This window comes from Oncorhynchus tshawytscha, linkage group LG07 (assembly GCF_018296145.1).
Source record: "Oncorhynchus tshawytscha isolate Ot180627B linkage group LG07, Otsh_v2.0, whole genome shotgun sequence".
NCBI classification, from domain to species: Eukaryota; Metazoa; Chordata; class Actinopteri; order Salmoniformes; family Salmonidae; genus Oncorhynchus; species Oncorhynchus tshawytscha.
The window spans coordinates 21,302,360-21,318,766 of record NC_056435.1 but is presented as its reverse complement, the minus strand read 5'-3'; positions in this window follow the sequence as shown (position 1 = coordinate 21,318,766).

The window sequence follows — 16,407 nt, the reverse complement described above, 5'->3', positions numbered from 1 at the left end:
TTTGGTTCGTGATTGTCATATTTCACTGTAGAGCTCCCAGCCCTGCCCAATATGCCTTAAATAGCCCTTTTGTTCCACCCCCCACACATGCGGTGACCTCACCTGGCTTAACTGGTGCCTCTAGAGACGAAACCTCTCTCATCGTCACTCAATGCCACTGTACTCACATCCTACCATACCCTTGTCTGTACATTATGCCTTTAATCTATTCTTCCACACCCAGAAATCTGCTCCTTTTACACTCTGTTCCTAACGCACTAGACGACTAGTTCTTATAGCCTTTAGCCGTACCCTTATCCTACTCCTCCTCTGGTGATGTAGAGGTTAACCCATTCCCTGCAGCCCCCAGCACCACTCCTATTCCCCAGGCGTTCTCAATTGTTGACTTCTGTAACTGTAAAAGCCTTGGTTTCAAAAAGCCTCCTCCCTAAGTGTGTTTTATTCACTGCTTTTATTCACAGTTGCTCTTATTCTCCATGGACTTTACAGTGTCCCAGAACTTTTTGGAGTTTGTGCTACAGGATGCAAATTTCTGTTTGAAAAAGTTAGTCTTTGCTTTCCTAACTGCCTGTGTATATTTGTTCCTAACTTCCCTGAAAAGTTGCATATCGTGGGGGCTATTCGATGCTAATGCAGTACGCCGCAGGATGTTTTTGTGCAGGTGAAGGGCAGTCAAGTCTGGAGTGAACCAAGAGCTATATCTGTTCATAGTTCAACATTTTTTGAATGGGGCATGCTTATTTAAGATGGCGAGGAAAGCACTTTTAAAGAATAACCAGGCATCCAGAGTAAAAGGAGCAGATTTCTGGGCGTGGTAGAATAGATTAAAGGCATAATGTACAGACAAGGGTATGGTAGGATGTGAGTATTAGGTACTGTGTTATTGAAACAGTCCAGGGGGCATCAGTGGTGTAGCCGGGTGATCATAGTGTCAAAAGAGCAGCAATCTGTGAGTCAGGGTGCTGTTCGGTAGTCACTACTACGCTAGGCGAGCAGGTGACACAGCGTTCAGAAAAGCTAGCGGGCAGGGGCTAGTAGATGGTTCTTCGGCGACATCGTAACAGAATAACCTGTTGAGCCAAAATGTTAAAGCCAGCATCCAGCAATCATGGTACAAAATCTGGGTGGTTAAGAATCGAGGTAAGAGCAAAGGTTAGTTTGGACCTTCCCCAAAAAATGTTGAACTGATCTCCTTGCTTTGTGTTAAGTGTAATGGGATTATTGCAGTGAACTTTTGCTGACTTGAAGCTTTGGAAAAATAAAAGATCCTGCAAGGGGTATTTTGAAAAAGAAGTCTCAATATCTAACCAAATAGAGTCATCATCATTTGGGATCCAGTCAGAAATATAACATAGGCGGGCACGCCACTGATTAAGCCTAATATTGGGCAGATCAAGCCTGGCAGCTGCAATATTTACATCTTAAGTCTTGGCTTGCATTTTCTCCATATGAAGGAACTTAACCAGCCATTTAAATATGTTATTACCTTATTGGAAAGAAAGATTGGGATCATTTGGATTGGGTGAAGTAGTCTAGGTAAAATGTTCCTTTTCAAGAGGGATATTCTACCCAATCATGAAATCAGAAGAGAGTTCCAGCGCTCCTTATTGTATCAAATAAGGGAACAAATTTGGCTTTGTACATTTGCTGGAACTTAGGAGTTACGAATATACCCTGATATGTAAAACCTGAGGGAGGCCATTTAAAAGGAAAGGGGGGAAAGGTACAGAGTGAATACTACCAAGTGGCATAGCTTCTGATTTAGTTAAATTATTCTTGTAGCCTATTAACAAGATATGTAATGGAAGTCTCTGGGCTGGAGATGAATATCAAAACATCATTAGCAAGCTTATTTTATGATGAACATTACCAAGCAGACACTGTATAGCAGGTGTTACTCAGATTGACTGGGCCAGTGGTTCTATAATAGCAGGTAGCCTAGTGGTTAGATTGTTGGACTTGTAACCGGAAGGTTGCAAGATCAAATCTCCGAGCTGACAAGGTAGAAATATGTTGTTCTGCCCCTGAACAAGGCAGTTAACCCACTGTTCCTAGGCTGTCATTGAAAATAAGAATTTGTTCTAAACTGACTTGCCTAGTTAAATAAAGATTTGTTATTTTTGATTTAAAGAGCACAAATAGGACAGGGGACAAAGGACAGCACTGTCTAGCACCTCTGTGTGTGGTGAAGCCATTTGACCTTAGCCCATTAGTAAGGACAGCTGCCTGATGATCATCATTTAGAACCTTAACCCATTTTATAAAGTTGTCACCTCGACCAAATGTAGTTTGAGCAAAGAATAGGCAGGACCACTCCACACTGTCATGCTTTTTCAGCATCTAGGGAGAGCACAAGACCATCCACAGCACTTCGTTGGTAGACTTGAATAACATTAAGAAACCACCTGACATTATTACATGAGTTACGGCCCTTAATGAAGCCAGTTTAGTCCCCTTTCACAATTAATGGCATTAAGTCCTTTAGTCATGTGGCTGGGATTTTAGAAGGCAATTTTCTATCCACGTTCAGAAGAGCAATAGGTTTGTACAAGGAACAAGACTCTGGGCATTTTCCCTTTTTGAGAATAAGTGATATGTTAGCTTCCCTCAGCGTTTGAGGGAGGCGGTCATCTGAAAATGTGGTTAAACATATCAAGCAATGGCTCAATTATCAGTCCATGGAACTCCTTATAGAACACACAACTAAACCCATCTGGTCCCTGGGGCCCTACCATTTTGCAGATTCTCAATTGCAAACATTATCTCTTCCTCTGTAATAGGGGCATTAAGGAGAGACCTCTGTTCTTCGGAAATAGTTTGGAGCTCAATCTTAGTAAATACTTTTTTATGCCCAGGATGTCTTTGCAGTCTGTTTTATCTACTAATATAGGAAGCATAGTCATATCTGATCATAATCAGATATGACTATGCTTCCTATATTAGCAGATAAAACAGACTGCAAAGACATCCTGGGCATAAAAAAGTAATCTATTCTAGTCTGACATCCATGAGGTGCAGAGAAAAAGGTGAACTCTGTTGGAGGGATGAAAGGTTCTCCAGACATCAGCATACCCCAGATCATCACAAATAGCTTTAAGTGACCTAGCTTGAGGAGAGGGTGAAGCTAGGCTCCTGGGACACTTGTCGATAAGGGAGTTCAACAAACAATTCAAATTCAGTTAAATTCCACAAATTCTTTCCTTCTTAAAGTGTTTGAGCCAGTCAGTTGTGTTATGACAAGGTAGAGGGGTATACAGAAGATAGCCCTTTTTGGTAAAAGTCCATATTATGGAAAGAACAGCTCAAATAAGCAAAGAGAAACGACAGTCCATTATTTTAAGACATGACGGTCAGCCAATCCAGAAAATTACAAGAACTTTGAAAGCTTCTTCAAGTGCAGTCGGAAAAACCATCAAGCGTTATGATGAAACTGGCTCTCATGAGGACCAACTTACGCTCTGTTGTAAATCAGGTCTGCACTCTCAAGATTCACCAAAGGAATGTACTTTTTCAATACTTTTTCCAGCTGAAACTCTGAAGCATTCAAATGCAAATACTGGAACAAAATTTCTAACATAGATCATATGGAATGGTCAGACTTACTAATGTAAGTTTGTTATTTTGTGATTTCATGAAAAAATGTCAAAGGAAATACTGTACCTTGGATAGTATACCCACTACATATATGTTTCCATACTATGCATTGTGCATGTAATATGAACAATGATGAGTGTTTTTGTTAAGAGAGGGATGTGATTTGAGAAGCTGTAAGAGATAATTGTTTTCCACAAACTTTGCACAGTGACTAGCCGGCCGGAGCTGCAGCTTTCAAGCAATCTGAATAAAATGATGGATTAAGAAAAAACACATTAGACCAAAGGCGTGAAGCTGCAGCTGCGCATTTTAAAGTGGTTTGAACTTTGAATCTCAACATCAGGTGGAGACGATAAACTCATCTCCCGGACAATCACTGGTACTGCTGATTAGCTGTCCTAAGTAAAGTATCTTCAAAAGAGAATTTAAGTATGACCATCCTGTTGCTCTGCTCCAACCATCAATACAGCTGGCTAGCCTATCTTCAAAGAAGCCTCAAGAGTGAATGAAAGAAAAGTCCACTCTGTAATTCTGTTCAGGACTACATGACAAGTCACTGGATACTAGACAACTACAGGGCCTTGCGAAAGTATTCACCCCCCTTGGCATTTTTCCTATTTTGTTGCCTTACAACCTTGAATTAAAATAGATTTTTTGGAGGGGTAGTATAATTTAATTTACACAACATGCCTACCACTTTGAAGATGCAACATATTTTTTTTGTGAAACAAACAAGAAATAAGACCCCAAAAAATTAACTTGAGCGTGCATAACTATTTACCCCCAAATATCAATACTTTCTAGAGCCACTTTTTGCAGCAATTATAGTTGCAAGTCTCTTGAAGTGTGTCTCAATAAGCTTGGCACATCTAACCACTGAGATTTTTGCCCATTCTTCAAGGCAAAACTGCTCCAGCTCCTTCAAGTTGGATGGGTTCCGCTGGTGTACAGCAATCTTTGTCGTACCACAGATTCTCAATTGGATTGAGGTCTGGGCTTTGTCTAGGCCATTCCAAGACATTTACATGTTTCCCCTTAACCTGTTATGGCTGCATCCCTTTGTTCTCAATTTCCGCCTGAAGACATACCCTAATCGAACTGCCTGCAGCTCAGCCCCAGAGGCAAGGGTATGCATATTCTTGGTATCATTTGAATGGAAACATTCTGAAGTTTGTGGAAATGTTAATTGAATGTAGGAGAATATAACACAGTAGATCTGGTGGAAGAAAAGAGAGCATACATTTTCTGTTTTTTATTGTTGTAGCATCTTTCACATGTACTAGAATAGGATGCTGGAGATAATTTTGATGGATAACACAAGAGGGCAACTGTAGGTGTGCAACGTTTCAGACTGATAACTTCAGGAATGGGTGAGCTACATGGCATTTAGCATGAAGTCACCCAGGTGTCCCACACAAGTTGCCCAAATGTACCCAAGTGGCCGAATTGGTGAAATTACCTATAACTATATACAACAGTGCAAATAACTATATACAACATATCAAAAACCAATTCTAACACACAAAGTTTTAAAAAATATTAGAAAATAAATATATATTTTTTTAAAGTGCCGACTCAATATTTTGCTACCTGTGCCATGTCCCATAGCAGTCTCTTTCTGATGTAAAGCAGAGGCAAACTGAACAAGTGGTGCCGTTCATGCAACACAGAACACAACGACGCCTCCATGCTGTGCCCTTTTGGCCCTGAGGCACAGTCATGCCTGCAGTAATGAACTATGGCGTATGAACACCACTGGGGGCAGAGGTAGAGCGGGCAGCTTGGCACCGGGGGCTCCCAGTCGGAGTCGCTATCACTGTAAAAGAAAACATTTAAAAAATATTTGTATTGTATGAGCCTTTTATCATCACATAAAATAAACAGATATGTGTTGTATAGAGCAGAGGGAACAGTCACTAAGGTGAAGTGCTGTTCCATTCAACTCCGGCCATTGTTGTGGGCCTGCGCCCTCCTGAACAGCACCCAATGGCTATTTCATATGGAAATGGAGAGTAGCAGGCGCAGTGGCCATGTGTGTTTGCTGTTCTACTCCATTCCGTTTCAATAAAAAAAATATATATATACACACACACACACACACCAACCACACATTTCATTGCAAAAAAAAAAATATATATATTTTTATATTTCATAAAACGGCTGTCAGGCCCTGGTCTTAGTATTTTGTGTTTTCTTTATTTATTTGGTCAGGCCAGGGTGTGACATGGGTTTATTTTGTGGTGTGTTTGTGTATGGGTTTTTTTCGTAGGTTTCGGGATTGTGGCTTAGTGGGGTTTTCTAGCATAGTCTATGGTTGCCTGAGGCGGTTCTCAATCAGAGGCAGGTGATTCTCGTTGTCTCTGATTGGGAACCATATTTAGGCAGCCATATTCTTTGAGTGTTTCGTGGGTGATTGTTCCTGTCTCTGTGTTTATTGTCACAAGATAGGCTGTATAGGTTTTCACGTTCCGTTTGTTGTTTTTGTATTGTTCGTTTTTCTTCGTCATTAAACATGTATGAAAATTACCACGCTGCATTTTGGTCCGACTCTCCTTCGACGGAAGAAAACCTTAACAACGGTATTAGCACTTACCCGTCCAGAAGTACATCCTGTCCTTGCAGAAACAGCTCCTCAGTTCGTTTGAATCATAACACTCCAAGATTCCTCAAACAAAAAGCCTCACTTTCACTTTTTCACTTTAGACTTTGACTTGGCTTTTCCTGATTTATTCGCCATGATATCTTCAATGAAATCGTTAAATACAACTTTCCGAAATACAGCTGCGCGTAATAAGCCTTACAGCAACTCCTCTGATCGTCAAGGCGAGAATGGAGTTCCTTACGCGTGCGATTACAAACAAGGAATGGTGGTCCAACCAAAAACCATTACATACTGGCGTTTACCTCAGCTTATTGGCTATCTACCCAGCTAGATTTCAAGAAGATCATTGGGCAGAAATATAGTCAATCAATGAAGCGTCGCTAAAATTATGCGTAAGGTAGTCATTGCTCGTTGTCTTCAGATCAGTTCACTTCGGTCAATACTCCCCGCAAAAAAAACAATGACGTTTGGCTGTGTCGCAAACATCCAGAGGAATGCACTGAAACCAACCATGACTAGATAAACAATTGTTTACGGTGTGTAATCACGTCGAATCCTCCGTAAAAAAATGATAGATGGAATTCACGGCACAAACGGTTTACAAAATATTTCGATTTAGGCTATAAAAATGGATTTTATCAAAGAAAACTGCACTTCATTTGATCACTGGGACCCTCAGGAAGAGGAATAAGAGCAAGATATCAGAATGTAAGTCATAATTTTACCTTCAGATGTGAATGTGTAAAAACTGTCATGGCGGAAAATGTTTGTTGTTGATTGCTCTTCTCAAACAAAAGCATGGTAGTTTGATTACCAAGATTCTAATCTTTTGAAGGGTGTAAGGCACTTGCATTTTCAAGAATGTTTAATGTTACGATGTTGTATTTTTAGTTGTCACTCTGAAATTTCCCCTGATGTTGGTCCCTGTACAGGGATCGCAGCCATAACAGGTTTTAATCCACTCGAGTGTTGCTTTAGCAGTATGCTTAGGGTCATTGTCCTGCTAGAAGGTGAACCTCCGTCCCAGTCTCAAATTTCGGGAAGACAAACAGGTTTCCCTCAAGAATTTCCCTGTATTTAGCGCCATCAAATCATTCCTTCAATTCTGACTAGTTTCCCAGTCCCTGCCAATGAAAGTATCCCCACAGCATGATGCTGCCACAACCATGATTCACTGTGGGGGTGATGAGGTGTTGGGTTTGCGCCAGATTGCGTTTCCTTGATTGACAAAAAGCTATATTTTACTCTGACCAGAGTACCTTCTTCCATATGTTTGGGGAGTCCCCCACATGCCTTTGGCGAACACCAACAAAAAAAAATTATTCTTCTAAAGCAATGTATTTTTCTGGCCACTCTTCTGTAAAGCCCGACTCTGTAGAGTGTACGGCTTAAAGTGGTCCTATGGACAGATACTCCAGTCTCCTGCTGGAGCTTTGCAGCTCCTTCGGGGTTATCTTTGGTCTCTTTGTTGCCCCTCTGATTAATGCCCTCCTTACCTGGTCCATGAGTTTGTGGGTGGCCCTCTTGGCAGGTTTGTTGTGCCATATTCTTTCCATTTTTTTTATAATGGATTTAATGGAGCTCCCTCCATGGGATGTTAAAAGTTTTAAAGTTTTTTTATTACCCACCGCTGATTTGTACTTCTCCACAACTTTGTCCCTGACCTGTTTGGAGAGCTCCTTGGTCTTCGTGGTGCCCCTTGGTAAGAAGACGGGCGGGGGCGTATGCCTTATGGCCAACGTGACATGGTGTGATGAAAGAAACATACAGGAACTCAAATCCTTCTGTTCACCTGATTTAGAATTCCTCACAATCAAATGTAGACCGCATTATCTACCAAGAGAATTCTCTTCGATTATAATCACAGCCGTATATATCCCCCCCCAAGCAGACACATCGATGGCTCTGAACGAACTTTATTTAACTCTCTGCAAACTGGAAACGATTTATCCGGAGGCTGCATTCATTGTAGCTGGGGATTTTAACAAGGCTAATCTGAAAACAAGACTCCCTAAATTGTATCAGCATATCGATTGCGCAACCAGGGGTGGAAAGACCTGGATCATTGTTACTCTAACTTCCGCGACGCATATAAGGCCCTGCCCCGCCCCCTTTTGGAAAAGCTGACCACGACTCCATTTTGTTGATCCCTGCCTACAGACAGAAACTAAAACAAGAAGCTCCCACGCTGAGGTCTGTCCAACGCTGGTCTGACCAAGCTGACTCCACACTCCAAGACTGCTTCCATCACGTGGACTGGGAGATGTTTCGTATTGCGTCAGACAACAACATTGACGAATACGCTGATACGGTGTGCGAGTTCATTAGAACGTGCGTTGAAGATGTCGTTCCCATAGCAACAATTAAAACATTCCCTAACCAGAAACCGTGGATTGATGGCAGCATTCGTGTGAAACTGAAGGCACGAACCACTGCTTTTAATCAGGGCAAGGTGTCTGGTAACATGACTGAATACAAACAGTGCAGCTATTCCCTCCGCAAGGCTATCAAACAAGCTAAGCGCCAGTACAGAGACAAAGTAGAATCTCAATTCAACGGCTCAGACACAAGAGGCATGTGGCAGGGTCTACAGTCAATCACGGACTACAGGAAGAAACCCAGCCCAGTCACGGACCAGGATGTCTTGCTCCCAGGCAGACTAAATAACTTTTTTGCCCGCTTTGAGGACAATACAGTGCCACTGACACGGCCTGCAACGGAAACATGCGATCTCTCCTTCACTGCAGCCGATGTGAGTAAGACATTTAAACGTGTTAACCCTTGCAAGGCTGCAGGCCCAGACGGCATCCCCAGCCGCGCCCTCAGAGCATGCGCAGACCAGCTGGCCGGTGTGTTTACGGACATATTCAATCAATCCCTATACCAGTCTGCTGTTCCCACATGCTTCAAGAGGGCCACCATTGTTCCTGTTCCCAAGAAAGCTAAGGTAACTGAGCTAAACGACTACCGCCCGTAGCACTCACATCCGTCATCATGAAGTGCTTTGAGAGACTAGTCAAGGACTATATCACCTCCACCCTACCTGACACCCTTGACCCACTCCAATTTGCTTACCACCCAAATAGGTCCACAGACGATGCAATCTCAACCACACTGCACACTGCCCTAACCCATCTGGACAAGAGGAATACCTATGTGAGAATGCTGTTCATCGACTACAGCTCGGCATTCAACACCATAGTACCCTCCAAGCTCGTCATCAAGCTCGAGACCCTGGGTCTCGACCCCGCCCTGTGCAACTGGGTACTGGACTTCCTGACGGGCCGCCCCCAGGTGGTGAGGGTAGGCAACAACATCTCCTCCCCGCTGATCCTCAACACTGGGGCCCCACAAGGGTGCGTTCTGAGCCCTCTCCTGTACTCCCTGTTCACCCACGACTGCGTGGCCATGCACGCCTCCAACTCAATCATCAAGTTTGCGGACGACACAACAGTGGTAGGCTTGATTACCAACAACGACGAGACGGCCTACAGGGAGGAGGTGAGGGCCCTCGGAGTGTGGTGTCAGGAAAATAACCTCACACTCAACGTCAACAAAACTAAGGAGATGATTGTGGACTTCAGGAAACAGCAGAGGGAACACCCCCTTCCACATCGATGGAACAGTAGTGGAGAGGGTAGCAAGTTTTAAGTTCCTCGGCATACACATCACAGACAAACTGAATTGGTCCACTCACACAGACAGCATCGTGAGGAAGGCGCAGCAGCGCCTCTTCAACCTCAGGAGGTTGAAGAAATTCGGCTTGTCACCAAAAGCACTCACAAACTTCTACAGATGCACAATCGAGAGCATCCTGGCGGGCTGTATCACCGCCTGGTATGGCAACTGCACCTCCCTCAACCGTAAGGCTCTCCAGAGGGTAGTGCGGTCTGCACAACGCATCACCGGGGGCAAACTACCTGCCCTCCAGGACACCTACGCCACCCGATGCTACAGGAAGGCCATAAAGATCATCAAGGACATCAACCACCCGAGCCACTGCCTGTTCACCCCGCTGTCATCCAGAAGGCGAGGTCAGTACAGGTGCATCAAAGCTGGGACCGAGAGACTGAAAAACAGCTTCTATCTCAAGGCCATCAGACTGTTAAACAGCCACCACTAACATTGAGTGGCTACTGCCAACACACTGTCAATGACACTGACTCTACTCCAGCCACTTTAATCATGGGAATTGATGGTAAATGATGTAAATATATCACTAGCCACTTTAAACAATGCTACCTTATATAATGTTACTTACCCTACATTGTTCATCTCATATGCATACGTTGATACTGTACTCTATATCATCGACTGCATCCTTATGTAATACATGTATCACTAGCCACTTTAACTATGCCACTTGGTTTACATACTTATCTCATATGTATATACTGTACTCGATATCATCTACTGTATCTTGCCTATGCTGCTCTGTACCATCACTCATTCATATATCATTATGTACATATTCTTTATCCCCTTACACTGTGTATAAGACAGTAGTTTTTTTGGAATTGTTAGTTAGATTACTTGTTCGTTATTACTGCATTGTCGGAACTAGAAGCACAAGCATTTCGCTACACTCGCATTAACATCTGCTAACCATGTGTATGTGACAAATAAAATTTGATTTGATTTAGTGGTGTTGCAGACTCTGGGGCCTTTTAGAACAGGTGAGATCATGTGACACTTAGATTGCACACAGGTGGACTTTATTTAACTAATTTTGTTACTTCTGAAGGTAATTGGTTGCACCAGATCTTATTTAGGGGCTTCATAGCAAAGGGGGTGAATACATATGCACGCACCACTTTTCCGTTTAAAAAATTACAATTTCACTTTACCAATTTGGACTATTTTGTGTATGTCCATTACATGAAATCCAAATAAAAATCCATTTAAATTACAGGTTGTAATGCAACAACTAGGAAAAACGCCAAGGAGATGAATACTTTTGCAAGGCACTGCATAAAGAAGGACAACAATAGAAGACTTGTTGGAACCATTTCGAACAATCAGAGCCTTACAAACGTCTTCCCAATTTCGTGGTATGCAATTGGTAGTTAGTCTTGTCTCATCGCTGCAATTCCCGTACGGACTCGGGAGGCAAAGGTCGAGAGCCATGAGTCCAAAACACAACCCAACCAAGCCGTACTGCTTCTTGACACAATGCCCACTTAATCCGGATGCCAGCCGCACCAATGTGTTGAAGGAAACACAGTACACCTGGTGACCGTGTCAGCATGCACTGCGCTCGGCCCGCCACAGGAGTCTCTTGTGCGCGATGGGAGAAGGACATCCCTGCCGGCCAAACCCTCCCCTAACCCGGACGATGCTGGGCCAATTGTGCGACGCCCCATGGGTCTCCTGGTCGCGGCTGGCTGTGACAGAGCCTGGACTCGAACCCAGAATCTCTAGTGTCACAGCTAGCTCTGCGATGCAGTGCCTTTGACCACTACCACTCAGGAGGCCCCAACCTCCTTTCCAAGGCTGCACTGTTCACTGAGAGATCCCCAGCGAACCCAGGCATTTCTTACTCAAAGCGGGCTGCAATTCATGTGCAGAGTATGTGGTTACTGTATGTGAGAGTAGTTTCTGAATGTACCAATGTTAAGTGTCTCGGTCTCTCTCTCCCCATCTCTTCTTTAACAAGCATCAATGTTATTGTCTTTCCACTAGGGACTTGTTTTCAGCGTATTACGTCTCCAGTCAATAACCAGTCCAGTGTGTGTATATTTCTAATGTGTTCCCATTTTAATTAGCAAGTAAATAATTAAACCAATTTATGTAGTGCTAAATCATAAGTACGGCTGTTCAGCATGATGATATGAAACATGGTTATGATTAATAAGTTGACTATTTATAGATGTGATAGGTAAAGACATTTTAGAGTTTGAATCTCAAATATAAATACACTGCTCAAAAAATAAAAGGGAACACTTAAACACAATGTAACTCCAAGTCAATCACACTTCTGTGAAATCACACTGTCCACTTAGGAACCAACACTGATTGACAATACATATCACATGCTGTTGTGCAAATGGAATAGACAACAGGTTGAAATTATAGGCAATTAGCAAGACACCCCCAATAAAGGAGTGGTTCTGCAGGTGGTGACCACAGACCACTTCTCAGTTCCTATGCTTCCTGGCTGATGTTTTGGTCACTTTTGAATGCTGGCGGTGCTTTCACTCTAATGGTAGCATGAGACTGAGTCTACAACCCACACAAGTGGCTCAGGTAGTGCAGCTCATCCAGGATGGCACATCAATGCGAGCTGTGGCAAGAATGTTTGCTGTATCTGTCAGCGTAGTGTCCAGAGCATGGAGGCGCTACCAGGAGACAGGCCATTACATCAGGAGACGTGGAGGAGGCCGTAGGAGGGCAACAACCCAGCAGCAGGACCGCTACCTCTGCCTTTGTGCAAGGAGGAGCAGGAGGAGCAAAATGACCTCCAGCAGGCCACAAATGTGCATGGGTCTGCTCAAACGGTCAGAAACAGACTCCATGAGGGTGGTATGAGGGCCCGACGTCCACAGGTGGGATTTGTGCTTACAGCCCAACACTGTGCAGGACGTTTGGCATTTGCCAGAGAACACCAAGATTGGCAAGTTCGCAACTGGTGCCCTGTGCTCGTCACAGATGAAAGCAGGTTCACACTGAGCACATGTGACAGACGTGACAGAGTCTGGAGACACCGTGGAGAACGTTCTGCTGCCTGCAACATCCTCCAGCATGACCGGTTTGGTGGTGGGTCAGTCATGGTGTGGGCTGGCATTTCTTTGGGGGACCGCACAGCCCTCCATGTGCTCGCTAGAGGTAGCCTGACTGCCATTAGGTACCGAGATGAGATCCTCAGACCCCTTGTGAGACCATATGCTGGTGCGGTTGGCCCTGGGTTCCTCCTAATGAAAGACAATGCTAGACCTCATGTGGCTGGAGTGTGTCAGCAGTTCCTGCAAGAGGAAGGCATTTATGCTATGGACTGGCCCGCCCGTTCCCCAGACCTGAATCCAATTGAGCACATCTGGGACATTATGTCTCGCTCCATCCACCAACGCCACGTTGCACCACAGACTGTCCAGGAGTTGGCGGATGTTTTAGTCCAGGTCTGGGAGGAGATCCCTCAGGAGACCATCCGCCACCTCATCAGGAGCATGCCCAGGCGTTGTAGGGAGGTCATACAGGCACGTGGAGGCCACACACACTACTGAGCCTCATTTAGACTTGTTTTAAGGACATTATCAAAGTTGGATCAGCCTGTAGTGTGGTTTTCCACTTTAATTTTCAAATTCAGACCTCCATGGGTTGATAAATGTGATTTCCATTGATAATTTGTGTGTGATTTTGTTGTCAGCACATTCATCTATGTAAAGAAAAAAGTATTTAATAAGAATATTTCATTCAAATCTAGGATGTGTAATTTTAGTGTTCCCTTTATTTTTTTTGAGCAGTGTATATTTTGATTTGTTTAACACTTTTTTGGTAACTAAATTATTCCATTTGTTATTTTATAGTTTTGATGTCTTCACTATTATTCTACAATGTAGAAAATAGTAAAAATAAAGGAAAGCCCTGGAATGAGAAGGCGTGTCCAAACTTTTGACTGGTACTGTGTATATATATATACTTCAGTGCTGCTTTTGACATTATCGATCATAGTCTGCTACTGGAAAAACATGGGTTATGGCTTTACACCCCCTGCTATATTGTGGATAAAGAGTCACCTGTCTAACAGAACACACAGGGTTCTTTAATGGAAGCCTCTCCAACATAATCCAGGTAGAATCAGAAATTCCCCAGAGCAGCTGTCTAGGCCCCTTACTTTTTTCCATCATTACTAACGACATGCCATTGGCGTTGAGTAAATTACTCAACACTATACACGTCAGCTACTACAGCGACTGAAATGACTGCAATGCTTAAGAAAGAGCTGAAGTTTGTTTCAGAGTGGGTGGCAAGGAATACGTTAGTACAAATATTTCTAAAACTAAAAGCATTTTATCTGGGAAAACTAATTCACTAAACCCTAAACCTCAACAACTTGTAATAAATCATGTGGAAATTGTTGAGGTGACTAAACTGCTTGGAGTAATCCTGGATTGGAAACTGTCATGGTCAAAACATATTGATACAACAGTAGCTAAGATGGGAAGAAGTCTTTCCATAATAAAGGTGCTGCTCTACCTTCTTAACAGCACTATCAACTAGGCAGATCCTACAGGCCCCAGTTGTCGCACCTGGACTACATTTCAGTCGTGTGGTCAGGTGCCACAAAAGGGACTTAGGAAAATTGCAATTGGCTCAGAACAGGTCAGCCCTTGCATGTACACAGAGAGCTAACATTAACAATATGCATGCCAATCTCCTGGCTCAAAGTTGAGGAGAGATTGATTTAATCACTACTTGTGTTTATGAGAGGTATTGACATGTTGAATGCACCGAGCTGTCTGTTTGAACTACTGTCTCACAGCTCAGACACCCATGCATACCCTACAAGACATGCCACAAGAGATCTGAAGCTGGAAAGACTGCAAACTGGCTGCACTTTTTTGTTTGAACTGTTTTCTATTGATATTTCTTTGTATATACAGTGCATTCGGAAAGTGTTCAGACCTGTTGACTTTTTCCACATTTTGTTACGTTACAGCCTTATTCTATCACATTTACGTAAGTATTCAGACCCTTTACTCAGTACTTTGTTGAAGTACTTTGTCGGCTAACCAAACCGAACAATTGTGCTTGCATACTTCCTTAAGACCTTCGCTCGAAAAATTAGAAAAGTGGCAATATTAGTTTGTTCATTTTGAGATGCCGTAGTCAGTATACACTTCTTCAAAGTACTAATCTAAGATATCAAAATTGACATGAGTTGTTTTTGCTGAAGGGAGCTTAGTCACGCAAATTTACATCTAACTAAGATGTTTGATGGAGTATTTTTCTGTGAAAAAACTTGCATGAAAACAAGTAATCGCTCCTTCTTCTATGGTATAATGACGTTCGTAACAATTATATGTGCATTCCGCCACCTACTGTGCAGGTGGATAAGAAGGGTCCCAAAAAGGAAAAACCATTTGGGTAAACATATCATACAAACTACCAAAAAATGTATTAACTAAAACAAAATCAACCTGCTTTCAGTAAAAACCTCATTCTAATCAGGTCCCAACACAGGCTCAGAAGCCTCCTGTGAGGGCGGGACAATTCGTAGTCCTTGTAATGCTTCTGTCGTGAAGTCTTTGAGCCCCAAAAACTTCTCGGCTGCAGATATAATGATACCCAGATTCTTGGACTTCTTAGACACTTGTGCTGTACAATGAATCACTGTGGCTATAAGTGTCCCAAAATCCACCTTCTTCAAAATGAGTGTATCCAGATCACCCAATTTGACTTGAAACACTAGCAACAGGTTGCAATGCATCCACCGCTATATCTTCAACAATGCTGCCTCTTGTTCCTTCGACTCTCTTCACCGGCTTCCACATAGGAGATCCGCTGCGCAACCTTAAAGGAAGTCCGTAGTATGATCCCCACCACAGTTGCAACATTTTCCATTCACAGATTCTTCAATATAATACCTCTCCAGTCAAACATTTGACATGTGATAATATCCTTTACATTTTCCATACTGTAATGGTTTGGACACATGCTTTCATCACATACCTCACATATCCAGTCTCCTCAAATAACAATGTTGACAGGCTTCTCCTTCCTTCCATTTACCATACGGGTCAGGCGACGTGCACTCACCACTCCTGGGATTTTCTGATGAAGTTGTACTCATCATCTATATCCAACAACACTCCAGCTATAACTCCTTTGGCAGGCGCCCTGCTCCGAAGATCAACACATGGAATATTTTGCCAGATCCAGCACATACTTCATCCACCTTCTTCATCCACCTTTCCCACTGGTTTATTCACAGTCCTCGATATTACAAATGGATTTCCCAGATGAATCTCCTTGTTCAAAAAACATAGTCCATTAAGAAATTTGACCGGTCCTTGTCTTCTACTACAACTTTTGCTCGTTTTGTTCCATTCTTTGATTGAAATACTTTCCATTCCTTATCACACACTTCCATTGCTGCACTTTTAGATACAAGCACAGTCGCCATTACATTACAACTTCGCCTTACGTCCAGAAAACATTTAGTGTGCTCTAACAGCAAAAAAAAAAAAAAATGCAAAACAAAAACTTCAAAA